This window comes from Silene latifolia, chromosome Y (genome assembly GCF_048544455.1).
Source record: "Silene latifolia isolate original U9 population chromosome Y, ASM4854445v1, whole genome shotgun sequence".
NCBI lineage: Eukaryota > Viridiplantae > Streptophyta > Magnoliopsida > Caryophyllales > Caryophyllaceae > Silene > Silene latifolia.
This window is the reverse complement of record NC_133538.1, coordinates 236,257,003-236,266,816: the sequence shown is the minus strand read 5'-3', so window position 1 is coordinate 236,266,816 and position 9,814 is coordinate 236,257,003.

Genomic DNA, 9,814 nt, shown 5'->3' with positions numbered 1-9,814 from the left:
ATTTGACAAAGGGGACTCTAAGTCGATACATAACTCAGTCATAATTATTAGATCTAGATGTTAACACAATATTGAAAGAAGTTATACACTCACAATCTCACAAAAATTTGTATTAAATAAATTAAGGAATATAAAATAGGCTTTGTAATAAATTTTAGTAAAATACAAATAGCAGTCAATATACATATGAAATCTTCATACGTTTTTGTTTTATTTTTATCTTCACATATTCTCATTTATAACAGGTATATCCATCACAAACTTGCGACGAGTCAAGTACTACTCATGTGTTTGGTTAAGACAAAACATCGTCACAATTGAGACTTGCTGATTATAATTAGGGCACAACATATATAAATTAAAGCCACATACTGACAAACACGATCATACATACCTAAGATGACAATAAAGATTTCATAATATGCCAATGAAGAGCGTATAATACGGAGCAGTATATAACACAATCGTACAAAATGCCAATGGAGACCATATAATACGGAGCAGTATATAACACAATCGTACAAAAGAGTAATTGAAATTAGAGAGACTAACTGAAATCAATTCACAACGTCGACTACACTTATTTTCAAAGTCATTAATTACTTTACGATAGCAAATTTTACCGTTTTCACATTCAAGAACTTACATATTCTACCCTTTTAGTTAAAAATAAAACATTATTTAGAAACCGTGCAACGCACTGGCACAAAATCTAGTAATACAAGAGAAGAATGTCGTAAATCGATATGGAATCTGGATTCTCTCCATTTTCTCAAAAGAAATGGACCTCTGTTTCCTATAACCGGTTTTAAAATCTTATAATAATCCAATGCTAGTAATCGTTTCATAAAAATAAAGTTCTAATGGTTGAAGAGAAAATATATATATTAAAATATAGGTATATTAGAGAGAAAATGGAGAAAAAGAAATAGCGAAAATCCAAATCTTATCTTTATTAATTCAGAAGCATTTACTGCATTCTGGTGCACCCACGTCAGCATGTGCAGAAATTTTTTTTTTAAAATCATGTAATGCGGGACCCACGAAAGAATGAAGGAATTAATTAAAAAATAACCGTCACTATTGATGTTTGTATGTAAATGATTACGTTTATGACTTATACGGCAATATTTATGAATATACTATTTATGAATAATTATATTACAATAAATAACAACAAATGACACGATTTACATTACAATAAATAACAACAAATTAAAAAAAACCACCGCTTATGTCAATTTACCAACAAATCGAATACTAAATACAAAATGCAATTATATATTAGCGGTAAATAAACAAAGAAATTAAAAAAACAAAATCCTTTTTAAAATATAATTTTAAAATCATGATTATATACAATCATTCATATAGTTGCAATAATCGTAAGAAAATATAAACTCGACTAATAAAATTATATAATTTTTTTTAAAAAGGAAATTTAAATTCAATTTTAAAAAATTTAAATTATATTTTTAAAAAACAAAAAAGTTGTTACATTTAACGATAATTTTTAAATCATGATGATATTCAATCATTCATAGTTGCAATAATCTTAAGAAAATATAAACTCGACTAATAACATTTTATAAAAAAAATTTAAATAAAAAAGAAACTAAAATTAAAAATACTAATGCAATTTTAAAAAATAAAAATTACTCCATATATTTCTAATTCAAAATAGTTATATTTGGCGATATAATTTGTAAAAATAAAATTTTAATTTTTAATATTCTCTCAGATCTGGAGAAATAGCCATTCATTACCGCGAATCAACTTGGAGCAAAAAAATCCATATAACTACTAATTTCCGTACATCAACAATTAGCCGTTGTTCCACTATCGGTATCGTCATAATTAATTTCCTCCGAAGCCCGAATCTGCAATTAATTAAAAAAATTTACAATTTAGAATAGGAATAATGGGCGACATCCATGCAAAATAGAATATTAGTTTATGTAACCAACATGTGAGTCAGGTCGGGTCAGATCCATGTGGGTTGGGTTGGGTCATACCCATGTACAGCTGGGTTAGGTCAGGCCCATTAGAATAGTGTTAAATCAGACTCATTGGAATTGAGTCGGGTCGACTCAAGTGTTTCGGATAAGTAATACCGAATATTATTTAATTTTATAAAACAAATTAAAAAATAACAAATTTTTAATTATTTCAATCAACTGAAACTGCAAGTAAAATAGCCTATTTATTTAAATTAATTAATTAAAAAGTCCATGTGCGAAAAAAATCAACAATTTACTAATCAACAATGTCACCCTAGATCTGTTATTGCGACATGAAAATTGACGGGAAAACTAAAACAAGTCGCAAAATTTATTATAAATTATCAATCAACAATAATACCTCATATCTGATTATTGAGAGCATTAATCCATAAAATTAAAAAAAGTATGAAATTTTTCGTCTTAAATTACTAATAAAATAAAAATGTGATGTATATCATAGATGTACGAATTTTTCTACTTAAAATGACATATATTATAAAAGAAAATGAAAGTAAACTTTATATAGTTGAAAGAAAATAGGACTCTATTTTGAAGATGTTGATGTCTAAAATATACATTGCATGTGGGAACAATTCGTAATTTTTACCTAAAGTGATGAAAAATTTACCATTAAAAGTTAAACATGCAAACAAAAAATTTAAAATAGAAATTTTGACTAAGATGAACATAAAAGATGTTGCAACCATAGATGACACATGCAATGTAATACCCGCCCTTTTAGGAACCCGTTGACCAACATTGACTGACCTTGGCAGCAGTAATAGTCCTTAGGAATACGTGACAAAGTTATATTGTGTCTTGAGTTGTGGGCGGTACTCGATAGAGTAGAGGCTACTCGATTGAGTAGCTTGGATACTCGATCGAGTAGGGGCCACTCGATCGAGTACGTTAGTTACTCGATCGAGTAGCGTCTTTTCAGTGAGTGTTTATAATCGTGTTTTCCTAAAATCGCATATCATTTCCGCCTCTTTCTTCTAAACCTAGATGTCGTCCCTTCCTCTTTCCTTCACCAAATACCTTCCATGGGAGCCTTTGAAGGTCCTTGTGCCATATGAGTGCATAACTTGAGTCGGGTAGCGGTCCTTTGCCAGATTTCCTCATGTAGGTATGTCGTCATCATCATCCGTGTCTTTGTGTTTTCGCTTAGGGTTAGAATGGTAGTGATAGATGATTTTATTGTGTGTATAGGTGTTGCTTGATTGCTGGGTCTTGCGTGTGTGGACATGGAACCGTTGCAGTCGCTTAAAGGTAAGTTCGCCTACTGAGTTTCTGTGGTTGGTCTAGTGTGTCGGTTGTTGTGTCGTGTTTGTGTTGTTGTTGTTGTTGTTGTTGTTGTTGTTGTTGTTGTTGTTGTTGTTGTTGTGAGTGTGTGTGGTAGAGTATATGCGGTTCGATTGGTGTATACAGGTTGGTTGTTGTTGTATTGCAGCTGTCCGTGATTGATAGTCTCTGGTTCTCGAGGTGCGTCCTCGGCTGAGTGGAGTCACTTGCGGGAGTGACTTCACGCCCTAGTTTCGCCCTCAGTGGAACCCGCCACGTGAGGGGAAGTGCACATTAATTGGACGGGGTTATCGCTCGATATGATGAGCGGGGCTTAGGTGGGAACGGCTGCGGTCCCCCACTGGCAGGGCTGGTCCAGTGGACGGTCGGTGACGGAGATTGATTAGAGTGGTTGTGACTGTGGGCGTGCTTGGTTGTGGTTGTTATAGTTGGTTATGTTTGCCGTGTCTTATCTCGGTTACTGATCTTGTGTGGTTTGTCTTGTTTGTTTTGTTGTGTCTTCCGTGATCCCTTATGGTGAGTAGTCATTCTTAGCAGGTGTTGTCTTGGATGATTGCTGGAGTCCGGGCTGGGATGAGTCCTCACGAGTTATGAGAGGAAGTAGGATATAGTGATGAGTTGTATCTTTCTTTTAACAGTTTGGTTGTAACGCTTGTAAAACAGTTTGACGTTCTTTTATTGACCTTTGATGATTACTTTCCTCGGGCAACCGAGATGGTGATGTCCTTATATGCTAGGGAAGGTCTTAGTAAGGCTCCTTGGTATATGGGGGTGTCACAAAGTGGTATCACAGCGACGATTTTGGAACCTGTAACAAATGAACCTAATGAACGTAGTGAGTCTAATAAAATGAACCTGGTGTATGTGTAATGGGAGCCCCAGCCGATGCTAGATTTTGGGAGAGTAGGCGCCCTCACTTCAAAATCTTGGCCCCTTTGTGCTTAAGCCAGTCTCTGGGTATGGGAATGTGGAGTCGGCAAATATGTGTTCAATGTGTAGGATGGTTAAACTAGTAGTGCTAATGGTTGAGTCTTGTTGAAGTTAAGGTAGGCAACATGGTTGTGTTAGAATTGTGTATGGTGAAAACTTGAAAGATTTGGTGTGTGTATGTGATGATAATAAGGAACGTGGAAGGTTTTATACGATAGAAGTGTGTGAAAAGTGTAGAAGTGTGTGTTGTGATATGAAATGTGGTAATGTCTGTGTTTGCTTCAGGCGGTTAGTAATGGTGATTTTATACGGGTTAATACATCTTACAGTAACCATAATAGTGATAGTTAAGGAATTGTCAAATTAGTATGAGAATTGTCGAAATAGTAATGGGTATATGCAATGCTTAATAGTTGAAAGTTTTCGCTTGTGTGGTGATTAATTTGTGTAGAATAATTCGTTTATGTTGAAGCATGAATATGTTGCTAATACACTTGGACAATACATGTAAATTTATCGTTAATTATGTGTTTCAAGTAGCGTGAGTATAAGTTTGCTAACAACGTAGTAAAACAAGTTAGACATGATATAATGAGATAATTGCATACATGGAGGACTCGGTAGCAGATAAATCATGTTGTGTGAAGTTCGTTGTAGCATAATGTGATATGAATCTTATTTGATGAGACCGTACGATATATTTAAGTAGTAATGGCATTATATGAATGAGTACGATAACCAGTGACGACTTCCGAACTTGATTTGGAATCGACACGTGATATTGTTTTGCAGGAATCTTCAGTTAATTTTGTAATTCTGACCATGTACTCAACCTTACTTGACCGAGTGTAAGTGCTTACTAGACTGAGTAGTTCTCACTCGATCTAGTTAGGAAGCTATGACGTCGAGACGTAGGAATTTCCTACGGTTACTCGATGAAATAGCGCCTACTCGATCGAGTAGAGGGCACTCGTTCGAGTACCCGAGGCACTCGATCGAGTAGGCTACAGTACAGGGACTTCCGCGGGATTCATAAATCCCTTTTCTTCCTCATTCTTCTTATTCCTTGTTCATCTTTCATAACCCTAATCTCCTAAACCTCCCTAAAACTCTTGTATCTTGTGTTTGTGGTGATTAATTTGGGTAGTTTTCATTGCTTTGATTCGTTCTTGCACTTCCTAATTGATTAAGGTATGAATTTCTTTACTATTTTAATGTTTTCATCACTTAGAAATTATTGGAATGGTAGAATAATCTTAAACTTCGATTTATATGGAAGAAAAGTTGCTTGTAATTGCTGTAAGATGATCCACATGCTTCCCTTCTATGATTGTTGTTGTTTATTGTGCTAAAAATTGAATAGAAATTAAAAAATTTGGGGACGAATTTTCTAGGGTTTGTGAAATCAAATTGATTTTTTGGGTGTCTTTTACATGATTGAGTGATGAAATTGAGTAGTATATGTTGCATATATCATGTGGGAAGTTGAATTTTGTGATTTTCACCTCAAAATTTGCCTTAAAACTCCGTCTTAAAAGTGCCCCAAATTGAAATTCGTTTTCTATGATTGGAATTTTGTGTTAAATATGACTATGTGTTAAGGGTTAAACCTTTGAAGTAGTAGTAGTGATGTTAATTCATGCTAAATATGTCAAAATTGTTACAGCTGTAGAGACCGTCTGATGACTAGAATTGAGAAGTTTACTTATAGTTTGGATTGTCAGTCATAGTGTGTGCTTGGTTACTCTTTTCTATGAGCATACAAGAATGTTTTACATGCTTTCAAGTATATATGTGGTTGTATTCGAGCCATGTGTTGAGAGTTGTAGTAGTTGAGTAATTCATGTTAATTATGCTAAAATTTTCACAGCTGTAGAGACCGACTGAAATGCAATAAACTGAAATTCTATGTATCAATTGGGAAAAATTGTTGGTGATAGTGTGTACATGGATGTTTTATTCAATGCTTAATCTGTGTAAATTACATGCTTTGGTGCCTATGTGAGTGTACTTAAATTATATGCTGAAACAGATGCCGAGACTAAACTTGGGAACCCGACAAAGTAAGAGGGGAAGGGCTTCTCAGCCCGAAGTTGGGGAGGGTAGCGGACAAAAGAGTACCGTCGATTGAGTATCCTTCGGTAGTCTTTGTGGACTACAAACAGAGGGAGAGGTTTGTAGCTTTACAGAAACGAAAAATGAGACCCACTCGCTGTGTGGACACCACTCTTCTAGAGGACCTAGGGGTTGAGACGGATGTCCGTCATATTTTTGAGACCTTAGGATTCACTGGGTAGTACCATTTGCGGAACATTCCTATGCTTTTCTGACCTTGGAGTTCATGAGCTCGTTTAAATACGAGCCGACTGAGCAGTCTGTCCAGTTCCGTCTTATGAAAACGAGTTTTGTTTTAACCATGGACCTCTTTGCTTCTCACCTTGGGTTGGCTAAACCTACCAAAGGATCTCTCCGTGACATTCCAGCTGAGTGCGGGGTTTGCCGCGTTATGCCTTGCCTTCATCGGGAAGTCGGCTCCACCGCCAAAGAACATGTTGATTAATGATGTGCAACATGTTACTTTGAGGATCTTTTTTCGTTCCATATCGAATCTTCTTTATGAGAGGCCTGATATGAGTACGTTAAACTCTCACGAGTTATTGCTTTTGATGGCTTATCTTAACCCGGAGCGGACCGAGAAGGTGGTCTTTAATGCTCCCGCCATGGTTTGTGCCAGCCTTGCTTTGATGGCTTCTTCTTCCACTAGGTTCTTGAGTTGTGGGTCTTTTGCCACTCGGTTAGCTGAAAAGCTAACCTCTTTTGAGGCTTCCTCTGAGTACGTTCCCTTAGCCACCCCGGTGCCTACCATGGACAGAGATTACTACCTCGACCTGAAATGGTTGAGAACCTTGGCGGATGGTAGCCTAGCATGGAGGGTGTAGGGGTATAAGCTGGATGAGGATACCGGCTCCTGAGCACCTCACACCGACTGAGCCTTTGGATACGGTTGATTCTGATGAGGAGGAGGATGAGGATGCACCTCGGCCGACACAGACATACCTCATTGATGATACGATCCTTCAGGTTATGTCCGAGCCGAAGAAGGGGGAGAATGTGAGAGCGGAGGAGGATAAACCCAGGTTGGAGAGAGGACCACGTCGGGTGAGGGAGAGGACGGCTGAGACCCGACCACAGCCAGCAGCACCACCACAACACCCATTTCCTTGCTATCCCTACCTTGATACCCCGGAGACACGTTCGAGCTACTTGACAGAGAGAGTGTCCTCTACCTTGACGCTCTGGAACATGCATGAGATGGCATATACTCAGGGTATTGGGACCGAGGGACGACATCCAGTGTGGTGGAGCGGAGTTGGGGACTACAGCGGGGTTTTCCACTCTTACGGGGTGGACATGTCCGCATGGGGGACACCACAGTCCTTTGCTTTTGGCGGTTTGACCCCACGGTATGAGAGTCCAGAGGTTGGAGCAGGGGATGGTGCGGGTCTTGGGGCTTTAGGGGCAGGTACCTCGGGTAGTGATGGATATGAGATGATGGATGAGCAGCAGCAGTAGGAGTGATACTCTTTTTTCCTATCTTGTTCATGATTGCGTTGGATATTAGTTTGCGTTGTTTGGAACTCTCGCTTTTCGTACTTATCATGTTTGGTTGTATGTTAGCCATAAGGCCGTACTTACTTTGTTGAGACTTGTTTGTGGGACTTGGGATCGGGTTATCATTCCGACTCGCGTATATATATATATATATATATTCATGTTGTGTTGAGACAGGAAGTTTCAGAGTAACATTTGACCTGTGGCCACTCGACAGAGTGCCCCCTACTCGGCCGAGTAGCTGCAGGTGTGGCAGGTAGAGATCATTCTGATCTCAGGCTACTCGATCGAGTAGCTAAGACACTCGATCGAGTAAGGCCAGCTCGATCGAGTACCCTATTTACTCGATCGAGTAGCACTGTTACAGGAACATTTCGTTAATTAAAATTGTTTTAATGGTTATATCATTGCATGTTTTGATGTTTAATATGGTTGTTGACGATTAGTAATATGTTTGGACCGTTAATTTTATATGTTGGAAGTCGTGTTTGGATATTGAATGCGGATTCGTAACGAATAGTGCAAGTAGTAGTTGGTTCTTATTGCATTCATTTTACATCCTCAACGTCTACTAGTTAGATTTCACAGGATTCGCGTATTCCCTTATATACAATTGATACGTACATGTATTCGTGTCTGTGGCTAATTATTCGAATAAAGTAGCAAATGATTTTATGAATTAATGTTTCTATGATTAATGAGTAACGTCCATAAGGCATTATATGTATTGGATAAATGACAAGAGGTAAGTTCTTGTAATGTGGGTAATAATTCGGTGGTGAACTTCGGGGACGAAGTTCCTTTTTGAGGGGAAGAGTAATGTCGCAAAATAAAAAGGTAGATATTACAATCATTTTGTTATTTGTTTATAACATTTTCTAGTATTTCTGTTACATTTCTAGTATGAAATTATAATTGTTTTCTTTTGTGTGTTGTGTAATTGGTATGTTGAAGTAAAAGTTGAATAATGTGCTATAAAAAGATGGTCATAGAGAGAGATTTATGATGTCATGCGTTGGAATAGAACCGTTGGGTAACATAGTTGTGTTATGTGACATGTTTCGTGTTGGTAGTCGCGTACTAGTAAAAGTATAGTCTCTTAGTACATGGTTAAGAGTAGGGAACAACATTGTAGTCGTTGGTTGTATTGGTCCGAGTTGTGAGGTTGTTACTTCAAGTGGTAGGTTGTAGAAGTCGATCTATACGGTGTGTTAGACAGTTGATGATGATGACATGAGGGATAGTATTTCTGGGGAGTAGTGACCTATGTCGGAAGAACGGTGTCGTCGATCTTGTTTCTGTATCTGGTGTGTTGGGGAAGGGTGAGTTGAACTTCGGGGACGAAGTTCTTTTTAAGGGGGGAAGACTGTAATACCCGCCCTTTTAGGAACCCGTTGACCAGCATTGATTGACCTTGGGAGCAATAATAGTCCTTAGGAATACGTGCCAAAGTTATCTTGTGTCTTGAGTTGTGGGTGGTACTCGATAGAGTAGAGGCTACTCGATCGAGTAGCTTGGATACTCAATATAGTAGGGGCCACTCGATCGAGTACGTTAGTTACTCGATCGAGTAGCGTCCTTTCAGCGAGGGTTTATAATCGTGTTTTCCTAAAATCGCATATCATTTCTGCCTCTTTCTTCTAAACCTAGATGTCGTCCCTTCCTCTTCCCTTAACAAAATACCTTCCATGGGAGCCTTTGAAGGTCCTTGTGCCATATGAGTGCATAGCTTGAGTCGGGTAGCGGTCCTTTGCCAGATTTCCTCATGTAGGTATGTCGTCATCATCATCCGTGTCTTTGTGTTTTCGCTTAGGGTTAGAATGGTAGTGATAGATGATTGTATTGTGTGTATATGTGTTGCTTGATTACTGGGTCTTGCGTGTGTGGACATGGAACCGTTGCAGTCGCTTAAAGGTAGGTTCGCCTACTCAGTTTATGTGGTTGGTCTAGTGTGTCGGTTGTTGTGT